The sequence below is a fragment of the Lissotriton vulgaris genome, chromosome 3_1, assembly GCF_964263255.1.
Source record: "Lissotriton vulgaris chromosome 3_1, aLisVul1.2, whole genome shotgun sequence".
Classification (NCBI taxonomy): Eukaryota; Metazoa; Chordata; class Amphibia; order Caudata; family Salamandridae; genus Lissotriton; species Lissotriton vulgaris.
In genome coordinates this window covers 575,349,799-575,370,939 of record NC_141689.1, presented here as the reverse complement: position 1 = coordinate 575,370,939, position 21,141 = coordinate 575,349,799, and the positions used below count along the sequence as shown (strand labels likewise).

The following is a 21,141-nucleotide window of genomic DNA, read 5'->3' as shown; positions in this document are numbered from 1 at the left end:
GTATGGAATACTGTTTTATTAACTAAGTTGGGTGACTGCTAGTAGTGGGCAATAGGCAGTTCCCTGCCGTGGGCTTCCTATAAAGTGTCGCGCAGATCCTATTTTCAAAGATAAATACTTGTGAACCCAGAAACTTCACAGATACCAAATGTACCTCTCCCATGAATCTCAGATTTATCTTGTTGTTATTTAGGGCTGCTCCATAGTCATTGGCTGAATGTTCTGTCTCTCGCCATATGATGAGTAAGTCATCAATATATCTATCCCAACTCACTATGTTGTTTACCCATTCATCATAGGTATCAGACCGAGCCACCCACCTCTCCCAACAGCCTACAAACAAGGTTGCATAGCTGGGGGCAGTGCCCATGGCTGTACCCTGTATCTGTTTATAAATTTGATACTGAAATAAAATCATGGTATTCTGTACACACTCAGCAAGACATTGTGCTCCAGGTATTCGAGCGAGCATCAGTTCAGAAATTACCTGAGTGCTTCCAGTCCATATTAGTGTGCAATGCAAGTGTACAGGCTAGAAACATCTAACACCATCATTAGGAAGTCGGGTTCCCACATAATTCCTTCAATCTGTCTCAGGAAATCTTGCCTTACAAATTCGAATAGAAAGTGGTCCCCACATGCTGACATATTCTCCGTGAGACTACCCTTTGCTGAAACGATCTGGCCTCCTGGGGGATTAGTTCTGTTTTTATGAACTTTAGACACATGGTAGAGGGTTGGTATCCACAGACAGTAAAGTAAGTGATACTATTCATTTTCAAGCAATCCTTTATTATACCAACCATGAATAAGGGTATGTTAATCCCTAATGCTCTTATTATATTCGACCATTGTTGTTTCTAGATAGTTTGGAGTGAAATTCAATTGCATAACTGCTTGCTTGTCCCTTGTCCCTTGTTTGCAGGAAGATGTTGGTCCCTTTGTCTGAGGGTTTATATATAATCATTTTGTTACTCTGTAAATTCGTCAATACTCATCTGTTCACTAGTAATATTCATTCCACAGTCTTGTTGTGAGTCTTTCATACGTAGCTCCATAAGGACCTTATTTTACAGCTTCTGAGAATACATCAATCGCATCCATAGGCATTTGATGCAAAAAGGTGGATGAAGGTCTAAAAGGTCTTAAGGGCCTAACCTGTGTTGTATCTGTTCTTATAGATTGCCATCTAAAGTGAGTAATACTGGACATTTTGTGTGCACCATTTGTAAAATTTGCATTTTAATTATGATTTTTCTTTTGAATTTGGGTTTGTCACTCCACCACATGTGCATCTGTGGGCTCCGCAACCTAGCCCATCCATTGTATGATGGTGAACTATGGCCATCAGCCAATTCAGGGTATAAAATCGATGTTGGCAATATTATGTGTTGACAGAAATGATATGCAGAATGAGACTATGTATAATATTTGTAAAAGCTTGAGTATTAGAATAAATGGATAACCATGCACCTAGAATTACTAGCATTTATGAATAATGAAGTGAGTTAAGCTATGCTCCAAGATGGCGCTCATTGACTGTAACGGGGTACATTTGGTAGTTTGTTGTTGAAATTACTTAATTGAAGTCAACCTATTGATAGTTTTGTATATAACAATGAAGCACAAATGCGCCCGCCAACATTGAAAAAGGGTTTGCCGAGACGGGTCTGTTTGCCCTTTGTATCTAATAAATTCGATAACCCTCTCCCACGAGTGCTGGTCTTTCATACTGTGGAGAAAACATATATATATATATGTATAACTTTAGGCTAAGTAGAAGCCAGAAGCCAAAACACATAAGCCTGGGAAGTTTGTTTGTCTAATGGTTTTTGCACTTTGAATAATGGTTTTTGGAACCTCATGAAATGGTGAAAAAATAAAGAACTGTGTTACTCACTTAGGATCGTGTCTGGTGAGTTCTGTGCCACTGTATCCTATGTTGTGAAGCACCACTATGCTTTGTATGCATGTGTTTGTGTGTGTGTGTATATATATATATATATATATATATATATATATATATGTATATATATATATATGTGTATATATATATATATATATATATATATATATATATATATATATATATATGTATATATATATATATCTCCATATCTGTGCGAAAACAACTCCCAGCACCTCCTTACGGCGAATTGAAGAAACGGACCACCAGGACATTCGAATGGCAGATTTGATTTCTCACTCCTCATTCCATAACGCGTTTCGGGCATCTGGTACCCTTGATCACATACAGAGATAGCAGTACGCAATATGTTTTTTATACGTTTTTTTCTTTCTAAATGCAACACCACGTGATTCATGATCAGTGAAGAAACAGTATGTTAATACCATAGAGACGCTTTAAACATGCAAGTAGCGGATGTTAAAAACAGCATTACATTCTTAATGTGCACAATTGTCTTGGGAGTCACAATAAAACATGTATTTTATATAATGAAAAACATGTGTAGCAATTCAAATATTGTGTGGTTTCAAATAAATAGATGAAAATAAATATATTCAATATGAAAATTTGAATAAATATGTATACATAATTTAAAATTTACACATTATCATACAATAATAAATAATGATTTGAATATCAAAAAACACTGTGGAAATTACGCAATGATCATATTCCTGCTCAAATGCTTGTTACGATTCAGAAAAGGGGGTGGTGATGAACAGAGTGTCTGAAATAAGCAGACCACTCTTACCCAGTCCAAAGATCAGGGCTTGATCCATCACCGTTATTTATCTCACTGCACCATCCCAGTTCAGAACCTGGCTATATGCAAATCAGTCTGTCCCTGGCCCAGTGCATCATGGAAACAGGGCAGACTAAACTACCAAGCCAATTCTCCACCAGAAAGGAGACAAGCTACCGGGGACCGGTTTCTTGCATTTCAGCCGTCTTCGGCCCGGCTTGCTTGAATCCTGATGGTGCAGTGAGAAAGGGACTCATGTCTGAGTATACCCTGCCACACCTATAGTGGCCAAAAACGATTCAGAAAAGGGGGTGGTGATGAACAGAGTGTCTGAATTAAGCAGACCACTCTTACCCAGTCCAAAGATCAGGGCTTGATCCATCACCGTTATTTATCTCACTGCACCATCCCAGTTCAGAACCTGGCTATATGCAAACCAGTCTGTCCCTGGCCCAGTGCATCATGGGAACAGGGCAGACTAAACTACCAAGCCAATTCTTCACCAGAAAGGAGACAAGCCACCGGCGACCAGTTTCTGGCATTTCAGCCGTCTTCGGCCCGGCTTGCTTGAATCCTGATGGTGCAGTGAGAAAGGGACTCATGTCTGAGTATACCCTGCCACACCTATAGTGGCCAAAAACGATTCAGAAAAGGGGGTGGTGATGAACAGAGTGTCTGAATTAAGCAGACCACTCTTACCCAGTCGAAAGATCAGGGCTTGATCCATCACCGTTATTTATCTCACTGCACCATCCCAGTTCAGAACCTGGCTATATGCAAATCAGTCTGTCCCTGGCCCAGTGCATCATGGGAACAGGGCAGACTAAACTACCAAGCCAATTCTTCACCAGAAAGGAGACAAGCTACCGGGGACCGGTTTCTGGCATTTCAGCCGTCTTCGGCCCGGCTTGCTTGAATCCTGATGGTGCAGTGAGAAAGGGACTCATGTCTGAGTATACCCTGCCACACCTATAGTGGCCAAAAACGATTCAGAAAAGGGGGTGGTGATGAACAGAGTGTCTGAATTAAGCAGACCACTCTTACCCAGTCCAAAGATCAGGGCTTGATCCATCACCGTTATTTAACTCAGATGTGAGTCCCTTGCTCATTGCACCATCAGGATTCAAGCAAGCCGGGCCGACGACGGCTGAAATGCCAGAAACCGGTCCCCGGAAGCTTGTTTCCTTCCCAGTGTAAGAATTGGCTTGGTAGTTTGGTTTGCCCTGTTCCCATCATGCACTGGGACAGGTACAGACTAATTTGCATATAGCCAGGTTCTGAACTGGGATGGTGCAGTGAGCTAAAAAACGGTGTTGGATCTAGCCCTGATCTCTTGACTGGGTGAGAGTATTCTGCTTAATTCAGAAACTCTGTCCATCACCACCCCTTGTTGTTAAACAAATGCTTGTTAGCCATGTAAAACTTGGCTGAATTAATAACTGCTTAATACAGTATTGGGTTACCTTGAATTTATGAATAACCGCATTAATGCTCATATAATTCTTATCGGAAAATCCAAAATTAATGAAGTTCCAGTGCATTGTTCAATTGTGTATGCCATCTATATGTACATCTATGTTTCTAAAATGAACTGTGCATAAATGTTTGTATTATTTCTAATCTAAAGTGCATAGTACAACCTATGAAAATGCATAACCAAAAAAAATAGTGTTGATTCAAAAAAATAGTTTAAAAAGTGTTTAAAAAGGAGAGGCAAACTGTCAATACCCTTATGAATTACAGTTGACAGCGGACGAGAGTGGTAACCGAAAGTCTAAGTTTACCGAATGGGCCTGTTGGGCATATTAACTGCGAACTTCGTGATCAGATTTAGACATATCTAATATGCACTAAGTTTATGGAAAACAATATCTGTTAGAGACATACCAAGACTACCTTATCGTCACTTGGTTAAAATATCCTTAAATATCACATAAAATCAATCCATAAAAAAGACACAGATTTATAAAAAAGTATACATATCTTCTGTATTGTTGAGTCCATTCAGGAACTATTGAGCTCGAGAATAAACCTTGTTTCTCTTTGTCTTAGCAATTTTTCCTGATTGCCACTTCTGCGAGGGGCTGGAACAGAGTCAATAACAAAATACGATAAACAATATATGTCATTATTGTGTGCTTCTTTAAAGTGTAGAGCGACCGGATAGGCCGGATTACTAATAATAATTGTGCGTAGATGTTGCAATATTCTCACATGCACCTGTAGATTAGTACTTCCCACGTACCTAAGCCCACAGGTGCACGTGAGAACATATACTGCATGGTCCGTTCCACAGTTATCATTGCCCTTGATCATTGCCTCATTCTCTCTAAATGGAGTCCTGTACTTTGTTGTATTACCTCCAAATGCACACGCCCGACAAAATGTGCATTTAAAGAAGCCTTGTCTTGGTTTTAGCCAGGTTCCACTTGCCCCTAGCTCCGGGATATTTCTTGTTAGTATTGCTCTTATGCATTTTGTTTTCCTAAACTGGATTGTTGGTTTAGGTGGGAGTCTACTGTTTAAAACACTGTCAGTAAGAACTTTGGGCCAATTTTTATTAATTATGGACCTTATTCTTCTCTCTTGGCGACTATATGATGTAATTAGTCTAAGTGTATCACCAATGGTGTCTACAGGATTTGCTTCACCCTCATCTCTTTGTGGCAACAGTGATTCTCTTCATCTCATCTCTGATTTATTAATAGCATCATTTAGCATCTTTTTTTGTATCCTCTCTTTCTTAATCTGGCTAAAGTATCCTGTTTGCAGCTTTCAAACTCATCCACCGTGCTATAAATTCACTTCAGTCTCAGGATTTTCCCATAGGGGATACTGCCAATTAAATGTAAATGTAAATGTATTTATATAGCGCAAATCACCAACCCGGTATCTAAGCGCTTGCTTAGGGAACCCGTCCTGGTATTTCCCTGTGAGTTAGCCCCGGCAGGGTATCCACAAGGTGAAAGCCAGGCATCCCACCGCGAGGGGCCGTTGTGGAGAGTAAGCAAGCTATTGCCCAGAGTCGCAGAGTGTGAACCCATGAATCGAGTAGGCACCGGAGCGAGAATTGTCGAGTCCGTGGACATTTTAGGACTCAAGACCCCGCCGAGCTGGGAATTGAACCTTGGTCCCGGGCTGACCTCTGCTTCCAGGTCTGCCTACTCTAACCAGAGAGCCACACTTCTCCACTAAACTAAGTGCTTAGGATGTATACTTGTTGAATGCAGTGTAGCATTTCCTGCTGTTGATTTTCTGTAGGCTGAGGTGGTCAATCTACCTTCATTGATAAAAACGCTAACATCTAAAAATTCTATCCTAGTCTGACTGACATGTGATGTAAAGTGCAAGTTCATACAGTTACTATTGATTATTTTTACAAATTCTTCAGCACTTTCAATTCCGTCATTCCAGACAATAAAAACATCATCGATGTAGCGTCACCAATGAACAATTTGGTTTGAGAAGATTTCATGGTGTTGAGCCATGAGGACCCGCTCCTCCCAATAGCCCACGTGCAAATACGCGTAGCTAGGAGAAAAGCAGGCTCCCATGGCAACACCCTGTATCTGCAGATAGATATCTTTACCAAATGAAAAGAAAGCATTGTTTAGACACCATGTAATCAGGGCCAATAACATTTTGTTATGTTGGTAATACTCACAAGACTGTGACTCGAAGAAGTGTTTATTCGCAATTATACCCATTGTACTGATATAAAACGACTCTATATCCAATGTTATTAGAGTCAAGTTGTCTGTCCATTCAATGTCTTGGATTTTACTCAAAAAGTCACTCAAAAAGTCACACCTGTCTTTCACATATGAGGAAAATGATTTCACCAGATCTTGTAAAAAATATTCCACATATTCCCCCACATGCTCAGTCATGCTCTTGATGGCTAAAATTACAGGGCGTCCCGGAATTGGAGTGGCATTTTTGAGGACCTTTAGCAACAGATATAGGAATGGGAAAACTGGATGTTCATTAAACATGCATTGAAACACCTGTGGTGATTAGACCTTCACGTTTCCAGTGTTGCAACTTCTTTTGTTTTAGAGTCCTTTGCCTTGTTGTATTCCCTCATTGTTGTTTTTTCATAACAGCGTACATTATTGAGCTGTCGCATCGCTTCTTGTGCATAGTCCTTTCTTGGCCACAGCACAATATTACTGCCTTTGTCCAATTTTTTAATGACAATTTCCAAATCTTTACTCAATTTGTTCATCAAATTTTGAAATTGTACTTAATTATATTCCATTTTGGATTTTTTGTAGTGTACTTGGCGATGCAACTCCTTCATTTCATCTGTGACTCACTCATGGAAGATGTCGCCTGCGTCTTTGGGCATAATCAGCAGAAATGTAGATTTTGGTTTGTAAGGGCTTCCCCCTGCTCCTTTCTGAAGTAAATCGGTTCTTTGTATTCTCTGTTGGGTAGACTCAACACGCGCCTCTGTTTGACTGGTGTCATTTGCCTCATTGCTTAGGGCGTGTATAGTCAGGAGTGTCTGTAAGTCTGATGCCTGTAATCTCGGTGGAACCTACGTTTCAACAGGTTGTGCATTTTTCGTTTTTTCCAGGCCGGTTTTAATGGTGAAGAATTTTGTAAGCTTAAGTTTCCGTATAAAACAAAACACATCTGTCCTTGTGCTCGCATAATCGAAGTTGTTCTCCGGACAAAAGTTCAAACCTAATGCGAGCAACTGTTCTTCCGCTTTTGTTAGTACGATTGTTGATAGATTAATGATTGTTTTTTCATCATGGCCCGAGTGTATATATGTATATATATATATATATATCATGCTTGGTGGGGAGGTGTCTAAGCTCTAAGCCTATGAGGAAGATAGATATCCAAACGCATCAGGCTGTCAGGTGGTTGTAATTACAGCAGGAGCTGCCACCCAGACCAAAATAAAGAGCAAGGGGAAAAGCTCCTTTCACCCGAGTGCGACTCATTTTTGTACACCTCCCCACCGACCATGATGTTTTAGCGGCTGTCCTGCCGCAGAGTCACACCAACTCCGTGAAAGCAAGGGAGGCCACGGAACTGGTGAATATCAGCGATTCCTGATGTGGGTTGTAAAGTGTGGATTGCGGGCAGCAGTTACCTCTGGGGCTCATGCAAGAGCCTTTATTAAACATACTTTGAAGGAGCGTCAATACAGGATTTAAAAGGACTCCAATCTCCACAAAGGCAACGTGAAAAATCCTGAATGCCCATTGGGGCACACGATAGAGGCCGAACGAAGGCATGGGAGAACTGACACGCCCCTTCCTGACTCTAAGCCTATGAGGAAGATAGATATCAAAACATGTCAGGCTGTCAGGTGGTTGTAATTACAGCAGGCGCTGCCGCCTAGACCAAAATAAAGCGCAAGGGGAAAAGCTCCTTTCACCCGAGTGCGACTCATTTTTTGGACACCTCCCCACCGAGAATGATATATATTCCCTGAAAAAACAAAGGATAAAGTAATGTTATACTTAAGAGAGAATGCTATATTTATAGCATTTATATTTATCTCAGGTAAATATTACTCATGCTCCAGCCATGCACAGTTTTCTCCTCAACAATTTCCCTGCAAATAATTCAATGATATCATCAATGTTGTAATAGAGAATTTCATGTGGGGTAATTTTCAGCGCATGGCGAGGGCGCGGGTTACAGTTACCTTAGAGCCCGTTTTATAGTGACATGAGATAACTATTACTGGCGAGTACTGAGGTTTTTAAAGTTTAAAATATTATGTTTTCACCTAACTATAGCATTACTTTAACCTTTGTTTTTTCTCAGTAATTTCTAGGTTTTTTGAAGGGAAAAGCAATATTTTATTACCATACATAAAGCCAACCCTCCGCTTGCCACCGTGCACAGCAGGGGGGTGGGGGGTGGCCACATGGCCTGGCCTGTGGCCAGGTCCTGGGTCCAACCCCTATTTCCCCCCCACCCAAAACACTATTCTTAAAGCAGATCTTTCATCTTTCTCCAATAATTAGCAATGATATTAATCAAATGTATATTTCAATAATATGCCCAATACAATGCCTATTATTAATCTCTGAAAAAATATTTATTAACGTTTTATAAAACTACATGTTTGAGTCTTTCTTTGTACTTAGTTTTGTAATGAGATTTTTGGGGTAAGAAATGTGAAAAAATGTTTGAGAAAAAAATCTATTTTTATAACTTTACACTACAAAACTTTTTTTTAAAAGAACAAGCGCATACAGGCCTTGTAGTTTCTGGAATATACTGTACCACATAAACTACAACCATACAAGCAGTCCCAGATGTAGAGTAAAAAGCTCCAGTCTGGAAATGTTTTAAAACAATACACTATGTTTTTCCGGGGGTCATGAGTTTAATGACCCAGGAGACTTAATACTTTTTCAAGTATTGCAGGGGGGGCTGCCGAACATCCTACAGCCCCTGCATCATTAAAGAAAATTGGGGTGATGGCAGTGAGGTGAGAGAAGTATCTGCCTCTAGTGGTTGTTCTTCGGATGCTGGGGATTGTGGCGAGGGCGAAGTCGGCGGAGCAGAGTTGGCGGACGGGATGGAGAAGCTGAGTCATCTGTTGAGGTATGCTGGTCCGGTGTTATGGAGGACTTTGTGTGCATGGATGAGGCGCTTGAAGGTTATCTTCTTGTTGACGGGGAGCCAGTGCAGGTCTCTTAGGTGGGGTGTGATGTGGCTTCGGCGGGGAAGTGTCAGGAGCTTGGCCAACGTTCCTGTATAGAAGGCGTTTCGGTAGTCTAACCTGCTGGTAATGAGGGCCTGGGTGACCATTCTTCTAGTTTTGGTGGGGATCCACTTGAAGATCCTGTGGAGCATTTGGAGGATGTTGAAGCAGGATGAGGAGACGGCGTTGGCCTACTTAGTCATGGAGAGGGTGGAGTCAAGGATGACCCTTAGGTTGCGAGCGTGGTCAGTGGGTTTCGGGGCTGTTCCCAGTGTTGTTGGCCACCAGGAGTCGTCCCAGGCTGAAGGGGTGGCGCCGAAGAAGAGGACCTCTGTCTTGTCAGAGTTCAGCTTCAGCCGGCTGTTCTTCATCCATTCGTCGACGGCCTGCATTCCTTCGTGGAGGTTGGTCTTTGCGGCTTGAGGGTGTTTAGTGAGGGAGAGGATCAGCTGGATGTCGCAGCATAGGATGTGATATTGAGGTTGTACTGTCGGGCGACGTGGGCGTGGAGTGCCATGTAGACGTTGAACAGCGTCGGGCTAAGGGATGAGCCTGGGGGACGCTGCAGATGATCTCGGTGGCATTGGAGCAGCAGGGTGAGAGGCGGACACTCTGAGACCTGCCGGAGAGGAAGGATGTGGTCCAGTCCAGGGCCTTCTCTTGGATCCCAGCGTTGTGTAGGCGTGTTTGTAGTGGGCGGAGGCAGACAGTGTCGAAGGTGGCTGATAGGTCCAGGAGGATGAGGGCTGCTGTTTCTCTGTTGTCTAGCAGGGTCCTGATGTCGTCGGTGGCAGCAATGAGGGCTGTTTCGGTGCTGTGGTTGCTGCGGAACCCGGACTGGAATGGGTCCAGGCTGCTGTTCTCCTCGAGGTAGCGGGTCAGTTGTTTATTGACGATTTTCTCGGTGACCTTCGCCGGGAACGGGAGCAGGGAGGTGGGTCGGAAGTTTTTGAGGTCCTTGGGGTCCGCCTTGGGTTTCATGAGTAGGGCGTTGATCTCGGTGTGCTTCCAGCTTTCCGGGAAGGTTGCTGTCTCAAAGGAGATGTTGATTACTTTCCAGAGATGGGGTGCAATGGAGGTGCTGGCTCTGTTGAAGATGTTGTGAGGGCAAGGGTCTAAAGGTGATCCGGAGTGGATGGTGTTCATGATCTCTCTGGTTTTCTCGTCATTGATGCTGGTCCAATAGAGCAGGCGGTTGGTGCAGGTGGTAGTCGTGGGGACGGTAGTTGTCGGGATGTTGAGGTGTTGAAGCTGTTGTGTGTGTCGGCGATCTTGCGGTGGAAGAAGGTGGCCAGTGAGTCGCAAAGGTCTTGCGAAGGTGGGATGTCGTTGGTGTTGGAGCAGGGTTTGGAGAGTTCCTTCACGATGTTGAAGAGCTCTTTGCTGTTGTGTGCATTGTTCTCTAGGCGATCTTTGAATGACGCCTTCTTGGCGGATCTGATGAGGTGATGGTGTCTGCATGTGGCGTTCTTGTGGGCTGCGTAGCTGTCCGGTGTCCGATCGCGGATCCAGTTCTCCAGTTTTCGGCATGTTCGTTTGGAGGCCTGGAGGTCTTTGGTGAACTAGGTGACTTTCTTGCTGGTGTGGCTGTTGGAGGGTGTCTTCAGCGGGGCGAGGGTGTTGGTGCAATCGTCGATCCACTGCCCGAGGTTGCGGGCGGCGGTGTCAGGGTTGGAGGGGTTGGCGGATGGGCTCTGGGCGAGGGTGGTGGTTAGCTGGTCTTCAGTGACTTTTCAGCGGTGGGGTATCTGTTGGGTGTGGTGGTGCGTGGTGGACTTTCTGAAGGTGAAATGGATGCAACGATGGTCAGTCCAGTGGGGTTCGGTGGTGTGGTCGAAGGAGACGCGGGGGCTTGCGGAGAAGATGGGTCAAGCCTGTGGCAGACGGCGTGGGTGGGTGTTGTCACAAGCTGTCTGAGTCCGAGGTTGTCGATCTATGAGTTCACATATGCCAACACTCATGACATGTTCTGTGACATTGTTGATGAAATAACTATCATTGATGACAACACTGAAGGGTAGTGTTGCAACTTGTAACTATGACCACACACTTTTTTTTTTAAAATCTTTTTATTAGCAGAGTAGATAAGAACGTTACATCGTGATCGACATAATCATAGATCTCGTAATGTGGTATGTTTGAAGTTTTTTATTTACTGAGTAGTCAAGTTATTTCTATTTATGTGTGAGTGTGTGTGTAAAGATATATGAAGGTATGATTTGGGTGTAATTTAATTGCATGAATTAGTGCAGCAAATGCCTATTTTAAAATTTCAAGATCAATGTTCTTCCCTGTGTGTTACATTTGTTAACTATTTTAGGTTATCTGTAATAGCCACTCTTCTGACACTGCCCTCAGTAATGCCAATTTTTCACCCTAAATCATTATTTGTTTGTGTGTATGATGCATGCATACATTTAATAACGTAGCCACATATTGCACATTAGGCATATACATGTTTACTTTAATGAATATCCCCTAATATAAATATTAATTTCATTTTGGAGGAACATCCTTTTTGTCGATTGTTCTCCACTTATAAATTGACCTAATCGTTTTTAGCAGTAAGCGGCATGTGTTTCTGTTGCAAATGGGCATTATAGAACCCAGTTCATATTTCTGAAATCAGAACTTAAATGGTGTCAATTTGCTGTAAATTGGTCAAGCTCCAGTTTCCTAATTTTAGGAATCTAAAATGTCATGGGCAATTGAATTTATGCTTAATCTAAATATCATTTTCACATGGAAAGAGTCCAAAAGTAGCATTTCAATTTGCTAAATGCCAACTTGCCTCAATGAACAGATGCACATCTAATTTCCCATTGGCCGCCTTATCAATTTCCATTGTCCAGCTCTTCTCTGCCTGTAAATTGTTACAGAAACGAGCAATGGACAAATTATCGGCCTGCAGCCATTTGTGCATCATGTTTCCCATTTAACACTTCCACATTGTCTAAATTTGAGGGCCGGAGCAGATACTCTGGATGCGAAAGTAGAAGTTGACACTGTTTATGCGGAACTCATTTATCTAGTCAATCATGAGACCATATGACTCTATGAGTTTCCAGGTCTTTATTAAGCCGTGTTATTGGTTATAAAGCTGAAATCATCTCATGAAAACTTCTGAAATGCGAAATGATCACTTGCAGGAAATAATCAAGAACCTGTCCAGCACTTTTTTTCGCTCTCTCACTCATTGGCTCACTCCTCACATCGTTTGTTCTCAAACATGCCACACATACTTGTTAACTAGATGTCACAATCGATATCACCTCTAACACACTCCACACACTCAAGTACTCTGGCCTTTTCAGAGTTGATGGCACATCATATCTCCAAGACCTTCAGAACTAGGCACTCCAAACAGCATCTTAGATCAAACTGCCAAAGCATTTTCAAGAGGCTCAGCTCAGCTCTTTACAACGGGAAACAACCTTAACAGCGAAGGCTGACACGCATGCCTTTACAAGGAAGGCTTTATTGCGCATGCGTCTTTAGGATGCATGCTTTTATAATGCAGGATTTCACAACCAACATGCCTTTACCGTGCATGCCTTTACATTGACTGCTAAGGCAACTCCCCCTCCGTGCTGGAGAAGCTCGAAATACTTTATTTCATGACGAGCTCAGCTCGTCATAAGAACACGACCAGTGTACTGCATGACGAGCTGAGCTCGTCATGAGCAGCGAAGGGGTTAAGGCATAATGTAGGCTCTAGTTGGTTAAGTTGAAAATCCATTAAACATATTGAAATATGTGAGGACACTAGAAAGCATGTCATTTTCTCAAAAAAGACCAGTCAGTCGAGTCTTTCCACCCAAATCAGACTTTTCCAAATTACTGATATTCTCATAGAATATATACATGGCTATGTTGGCAGTGACTGGTCCCACACCATCCACGTTTTGCGTGAACCCAAAAAAACTATTTTTGTTAATGTGTCAGCTCTGTGCCATTCATGCAATTTTCCCTTCTCCACTCTGTGCCATTTGATCATTCTTTGTGTGTCGCTCGCCACGTGTTGTATATGTGCTTTACTCCATACAGAGGTTAGTACTGGTGACCAGGGTTTTAGAAACATTCTTAGTATTCAATCTAGTCTTCTCAGTATCTTCTGTTACTCCACATCTGGGCAAGAAAAGGCTTCTTCTAAGTAAAATTCACATCTGTGAAGACCTGTCCCCCTGCGTCATATTCGCAAGGGAAGTGAGAATGTACAGTATGTCCTTTATGTTTGCTGTCAGCTTGGAACATTATTTTTTAACCCTGGAGCCAAGCACTGAGATCCATACAAGTGCAATTTTGGACATTCCTTGTGTTTTTTACCACTTGGTTCCTATCAGAAAACATAATCGGAAGGTTCCGCGGACAGTAACTCCACAGGGATTGCCTCTTCTCATTAAACTTTTCCCACGCATATATCTTTACCAAGCTTGCCTTTACAATGAAATTGTCATTGCAAGGGCATGTGTACTGAAGGCATATGTGTGATAAAAGGTTTGGTACTAAAGGCATGCGTGCTAAAGATGCATGTGTTGTATTCACGGCATTATAATAGCATGCATTCTAAAGGCAAGCGTTATTCTGTTCCTCAACCCCTCAAAGCACATTTCCACCTCATGAATGGAAGGCATGAAAGCTGAAGTCTCAAATTCTACGTTAGTATTCCATCTCATTGCGATTGTGACCTTTATGCTGTTATGATCATAGAAACATGGCGTAGCCCCTTCGCAAAACTATTATTTGACTGGCATCCAATATCTTTCACCAAGGCAGTCCCACTCCAAACTTGGTATGATTCTGTTAAAAGTAATAGACCATCTTGCATAGTTCCACCTCTTAAAATGCCTAACTATGGAGATCAGCCACACAGCATGTAAACCGATGAAGCAAAATATTAAATTTAGGCTATTGCACAGTAAAATTAATTTCAGGGAGGATTTCTGTAACTTTTCAACTGACCAGCTTCTGCGCAAAGAATTTGATAGCGCATTTCAACCGTATCAAAATTGTTGGAGAAGATCTACACCATTTTGATAATGTAAACTCCTACCTCCATGCCCAGCTTGGCCTTTCATCAGACATCTAGTTGTGCATTAAGAACGCTCATTCAAACAGTGTCTGGTCATTAACCTTCTTCCATAAGGAGATTAAAGTGGATGACAAATATGAAGACAGAGCTAAACCCACAGAGAACGGAATTCCTCCAGCTATCCCTAAACAATTATCAGAAACTGCCCACAAAAAGAACAATTCACGTTAACAATATGGATCTCAAATCTAATATTGTCACTTCTGAGAAAATCCTTAGGGTCATACTCTATAAACTGCTCCACTTTGCCTTTTCTGTCAGAGAAATGGGCAGAAATGTTGGATCCTGGCCAGAATGCATCCGACATCTCAGTCCGTTTCTTTCATAACAAGATCTCAAGGGTGCTGTACAAGCTTATGTTATCTCAAGCATTGATATCCGAAATGTTTTTTGCCTGGTACCTCCCAAGGAGAGTCCATGTGTGCCAGTCACTTGTTTTCTGCTGAGAATGTGTATCGCACCAGCCCTGTCACGTACCACGCATCAGGTGTTAGAGTAACGCATTTTAATGGGGTGGTCCGCATCACCACATTAAAATGCATTGTCTTGCGTTTTTAGCTTCTGTTGTACACCTGCTCAAGTTGTGAGCCTGATGAAGTAAACAGGTATAATTTGACCGAGAGAGCTGGGACGATGGACTAAGGATTTTTGCAAGTGCCTTTCCCACTGGTCGGACTGGCTATGGTTGGAAAAAAAAACATTCCAAAATACCTAGGCCACTGCACCAGAATAAACACCACCATTGCTCCAGAAGGCATCCACCCAGGCAAACTGAGTCGGAGCCCAGAGTTCCAAGCACAGCAAAAGCCCGCTCCCCCAACAGTTTGGGCTACCCTACATTTTCAAGCCTCTGCCGAAGCATAGCCTAGTGCTACAACATACAAATCTGCAGAAATTCTGGGCAGTCTCACAGCTGGGTGCTGATTAATAAAAGCTACAAGTATGAGGCTGTTTATTAGCTGCTCATGTAGATCCCACTACTCTTTTCTACTTGACACAGCGGAGTTTATTGGGTATGGGGTGGCAGCTCTCTGATTGTTTCCTGTGCTATGCACCCCACGTCCAGACTGAGTGACACAGCATATGACCCCTTCTGTAACTCTGGCCTTTAAGTCAGCAGCCGTGCCATGGGCAGCATCCATCCTGCTTTGTGCCACTTTGCCATGTGCTCAGGGCTTTAAGTGGGACAGGTCCTGCCAGTGCTCAACAGGTGCTTCGACTGGTCCCTATCCGGCTCTCTGTTTTTGCTCCCATCCTCAAATTGAAAAACCTATCTTAACTCTGCAACAGTTCCATCCTTCACAGCCTCTGGTGAAACTTCATCAATACTCCTTATAGTTCTTCATAACTGAGGACTTTTCAATAATATAATCAAAGAAGCCATAGTTATTGCTTATTTATTTTATGCAACTAATAACAATTGACAAAGTCTATAGCCCTGGCTTGTTGTAGGTGTAATGTTTACTTGTTGTATTTTGTCAGGATACAATGACAGAAGCAGCAACATACCAGTGGGGTGGCACACTATGGCAAGCACAGCTTTTTAGCTTGGGTGTTTTTAAGCCACGCCCTTAATCATATCAACGACGCCGCTTTGAGAGACCTCCCAGTTTTTACATCCTGCTTAAAGCCCTGCATGTGCTGATGGTCATCTTGCCGGTGTTGTACATGAGGTGAGGCGAGCTGCTGTATTTATTTCAGTTTGTTAATTTGTATAGCTCAATCAGTCTCCCCACTACGCAGTCGTGGAGTAGGCTCTTTGGCACAAGTGGTTTGTCAGGTGAGTGAGGCAACAAAATAACAGAGAGAGCTGAGCCGGAGCCGAGCTAGGGGCCGTCTCTTACTCTAAGAGCCTTTGCACAAGCAGGGCATTTGAAATATTTACCACGCAAATCGTGCAACATTGTGCTGTTCACAAACCGAAGGACTGGCTGCACAGGACTGTTTTTCAAAAAGTGCTAGTATGCTTAACCATGAAACCAATAAACAATTGCATATTATTGTAAAAAAATAAAAAAAAAATGAAAATGCGGAAGAAATTAAGGAAGGGAAGTAAAAGAAGGGCAGAAAAAGGAACGAAAAGAGAAGTAGAGTTATGGAAGGAAGAGAAATATCAAAACAAAAAGGAAGACAATAAATAATTAGGGATGCAAGATATACAAAAGGAGTGTGCCGAATGCATCTGAACCTTTGAACTAAGCATTCTCGGTCATTTTAACCTCCTTTAATATACATTACTTTTATTTAATACATATATCATGACCTTCTGCTTTCTGACCATGCACTCCAAACTGTGTTTACAACATGGGCCATGTATTGGAATGGGCTTCATATCAAGTACGAAGAAATAAATACTGCTTATAGTGCTATTTTATCCAATGTAAATGGATGTGGTCATGCTATAGGAAGAAATAAAGGAGAATATTTACCACGGATAAGAACTTCTAAAGCGCAATATGTAACATAGAAAATTATAAAGATAAACACATGCAGACACTATGTCATTATTTATACTTTATTGGAAAAGGTCCACAGCGACCACTCGTTGGTTTTGTAGAACAGGTTTTCAAGCAGTGCTTACACGGTAGGGAACAGTGCGTGGATGATTTCTGGAAACATGCACGGCCCAAACAGATCGTGACGATGTTTAGCCAGGAAATGTGTTCCTGTAAGATGTCCATACTGCTTTCAATACACAAGAGAACACAACAAGATACTCTGAAAGAGAAAATGATTATATTCTGCACCCGGTTATTCATAAATCGTTAAAACAAATTAAGCACAATTCCTCAGCTGCCCTCAAATTACGTCTGAAAATACTGAAAAACACGACAAAAGCCGTTGTTCCTGAAAAATGTTTCCTCTCTGAAAACTTCTAAGCCAAACAGCGATCTCTTGGGAATCCGAAAAAGGCTGTTGCCTTCTAAGTGCTTTAGCAGTGCTAAAATGAAGTAAACTGCCTTGTCTATTTCCCTCCAAAGCCCTGGGTGTACTCTGGTGGTTTCTGTTTGGTTATTTATATTCCCCATAAATCCAGTAGCTAAAATGCACCTACGACATGAAAGGTTAAATGTCATGTGTGAGGTGTAGTCTGCATTTTCAACAGCGCATAGTTGACAAAAGTTTGTCTGGAAAGAGCACCAACCACGGTGCATGGCTAGCTGCAGTTTAAGTAGCCCCAGTGACCCATGCCAAGGAAAAATGCATTATCATGTAGAAATGATCCATTTGATATAGCCCCAAATCAGCACTATGCCTTGCAGGCCGTAGGGCCGGATTCTAATACATAAAAACAGGGCCACTAAATATTGGGGTTAGTGTGCTCTTATAGTGAAATAAAACCCAAAATATATTTCACTGTGTCATCTTTGCTGGACTTTTCCACGAGCGCGCTTGGATGGCAATATAAAATGTGTACTTCCTGTTTCTGCCAGGGACAATGCTGGAAACATGCTCACGAGACTACCCTCGAGGTTATATTTGATGGATTATAAATTAATAAAAACAGAAAGGTTAGACCATATCCTTTGATTCAGTATCATGCTGGAAGGAAGTCGCTTTCTCTACTGGTAGGCAAGAATTACAGGCAATTGTTGGTAATCGGCCTTAAACTCGGTGCCATCGAATTGAACCTTTATTTGTAATCGTAGAGCGTGGAATGCCTTTGCCCAAGCTGCATCCTCAAACTGCCTCTTTTGCGCAAATTCGAGGCAGGAGTCTTTCTGCAAGTTCCTTCCTCGATTCTCTTCCTCTGTGTTTTTTGCATTGCAGCTCAGTTTGCACATTCAAGTGATTGCCCATGAGCGAATGCTTTGTGAATGATTCCCTCCGTGACCTGTGGATGGTCATGTTGTGTTCATGAACTTGTAATCATGTATGGTTTATCATTTAGGTTATTTACTTGGAAGGTTGTGTAGTTCTCTTCGCCTTCAGATGTTTACTTTATACAATAAGCACCTCTAATGTTCCATACTGTTTCTGGATCAGATTTTAATGATAGTTTTTTTCAATTATTGGCTAGCAAGTCAGACTCCCAGTAGTAGGACTCTGTCTCACCTCTGAACAATGATTCATTGGAAATGTATAGCATATGCAGTCCTCTAAAATGTATTACTATTGTGTGTGGGGGGAGGAGGTCATTAGCATTTAGCTGTGTTACTGAACATATTGTTTTGGGGTATACAAAGCCCTAAGTTATCATCCACAAGGACTATAAACTGTTTTGAAAAATAAATGCTAAATGAAATATGAATGCATTTCCCTGAATTTAAAATGCATTAACGCGTGTTTGTATTCAATCTTTATGAAAGAGATACCCTTGGAACCTTTTTAAGACTTGGGACCGGAAAACAGAATGTCTAAAGGGCAAACTATAGTGGAGATGGGTCTGGAGATTGATCTGGCCCGTATACTCGGCATGGGGGATTATCCCCTTCGCAGAACCGCAGGTCTCCAAGATGCTGTGTTTGTTTCTCAATTTAGCAAATAGGAGAAGGACAGTGTCCTGACTATGCAGTTCGCTCTTGATGAAGCCATATCAGTTCTGTCGAGTCTACAGGATCAGTGGGCGGCTGACACTGAAATTGAGCAGATGGAGGACGACTGGAAATAGATACTCTATCGCCCAGAATTTGAATTTAACAATTTAAATTCTTACATTACACGTACCCCAGCATGACATGACTAGCTAAAATACATTTAACCCTTGGGGCAGAATTCCCCAGGTGCAAGAATATTTGCCACATGAATTGGTCATGCGGATTGATAACAACATACAGGAAAGGACTGCCAAAACCAGATTTCTGCCTAGTGGCCTTTAAGCCCTCCTCGGTGATACAGAAACCCAGAAAAACAATCCTAGATTCAGCTCTGTATTTAAGAAATATATATCTAAGGCATGGCGGTCGTCCAAGGCCCCGCCGATTGCTTAATATACAACTCCATGTACCCACTGGGAGGATTTACAGACAAGTCCCCAGGGCATACCAGCACAGAGGAGTAGGTGTGGCTGATACACTATGCCAAGTGATCACACTGTTTTCATTATTATGGCAGGCAATAAGAAGCTGCCCTAAACTTCTCTAACTGGGACAATACACATGTGGGGGCTAATGGTCTAAATGGAAAACACAAAGCGTTGCACGCGTGCCCATGAAAGGCCCATAGAGAAAACCAGAGAGCATATGTGGACTTTAACATGAAGTTAAACTGCCCCATTGATAACCGCTCCACCATTTCCTGGTGCTGATGTGGATTCTGGAATACCTTACACTGCTCTCTCGGCTCAGGATAACACAAAACTCTACCTAATTTTAAATCAATACAGAGGTATGTGATTATTTAGTTACAGGAATATGCATCACGCGTCAATTGGGCCACAACATATGATATGAAAATTATAGATTAACAGATTTTGCTTGGTCCATAGCCAAATTAATGTGGTTATGTGAAAAAATGCCAAGTTTCGCTGTCATTACATTACCTCTGTGATTTACAGTTTTTATGGAATGCAAAAAATAATGCAGATCAAAACTCTTTTGAATAGCAATATAATTTCAGTATCAGTTTAAACAATGAAAACAAGAACTGGCTTTCCTGTTATTCTGATTTATTTCCTAAAATGAACAGGGACGAGCAAGAAGAAATGTAATAATGATGGCAAAATGTTTATTGTTGCATGCTATTGGTTATCACAGGAAGACTCGTTGCACGCTTCTACAGATTCTGAGCTACAGCGTTGGGTCTTTCATCTGGCTTTCATTAAACTGATTTTCATGTACTTCTGCAACAAATTATTAATTGCTTTTTGGTGTGTTTGATGTATCGAAACATATGTTGTGCTTATTTCTCATGTCTGCAAAAAAGCTATCTCTTTCATATGAAAGAGTAATACACCAAAGGGCATGTTTAAGAGAATTGCCAAGCAGGGCAGTGCACCTGGCTGTGCTGCACTGCCTGCCAGGGATCAGGTAGGAATGCGCCATATGTAAAAGTATATTGTGCATTCCTGAATTTTCCCACGTGCTTGTGCCATTTTGTATTCCTAGGGCCAATGCAGGAAAACAATCCTGGGAGACATACAGCCAGATTCATCAAGCGAAATGCGCTCGCAAAAGGGCCAGATTCTGAGAATCTGACCCTTTGCGAGTGCAATTTTTGCATTTGGGATTCATCAACCCAAATGCAAAAATCGCTAATAAAGAATTCGCAAATTTGTGAGTATTAGCATTTAAGGACTCTCTATTAGAGATTCCTTAAATGCTATTCATGAAACATTTAAAAATTGCGAATTCGCAATTTAGGAGCGCTATTTACCACAAAGTCAAACCTCGTGGTAAATAGCGAAAACTTTGAAAAATGCATTTAAATGCATTTTTCTAAGTTGCATGTTACACACACACATGTCCTTTGGACATGTGTGTGCACAACATCAGTGTAAATTCACATTTCAGGGGTGCTACAGGATGTCCTTTGGACACCCCTGGCACCCTTGAAATCGCATCCTTATTTGCGATTAGCAATTTGCTAATCGCAAATAAGGAGGCTGTAGGAATCGCAATTTATTTTGCGATTTCTACATGAATCCCGATTTGCAAGTCTTTATTAGCGATTCCTTAATAATCGCTATTAAGGACTCGCAAATCGGGACTTTGTTG

General features: G+C 42.0%; 1 protein-coding gene across 2 annotated transcripts in view; it reads left to right on the top strand.

Moving 5' to 3' along the window:
* Window positions 1-21,141, top strand: part of EDIL3 (EGF like and discoidin domains 3) — a 1,521,395-nt gene that overhangs the window by 542,813 nt on the left and 957,441 nt on the right. The window lies entirely within an intron of this gene.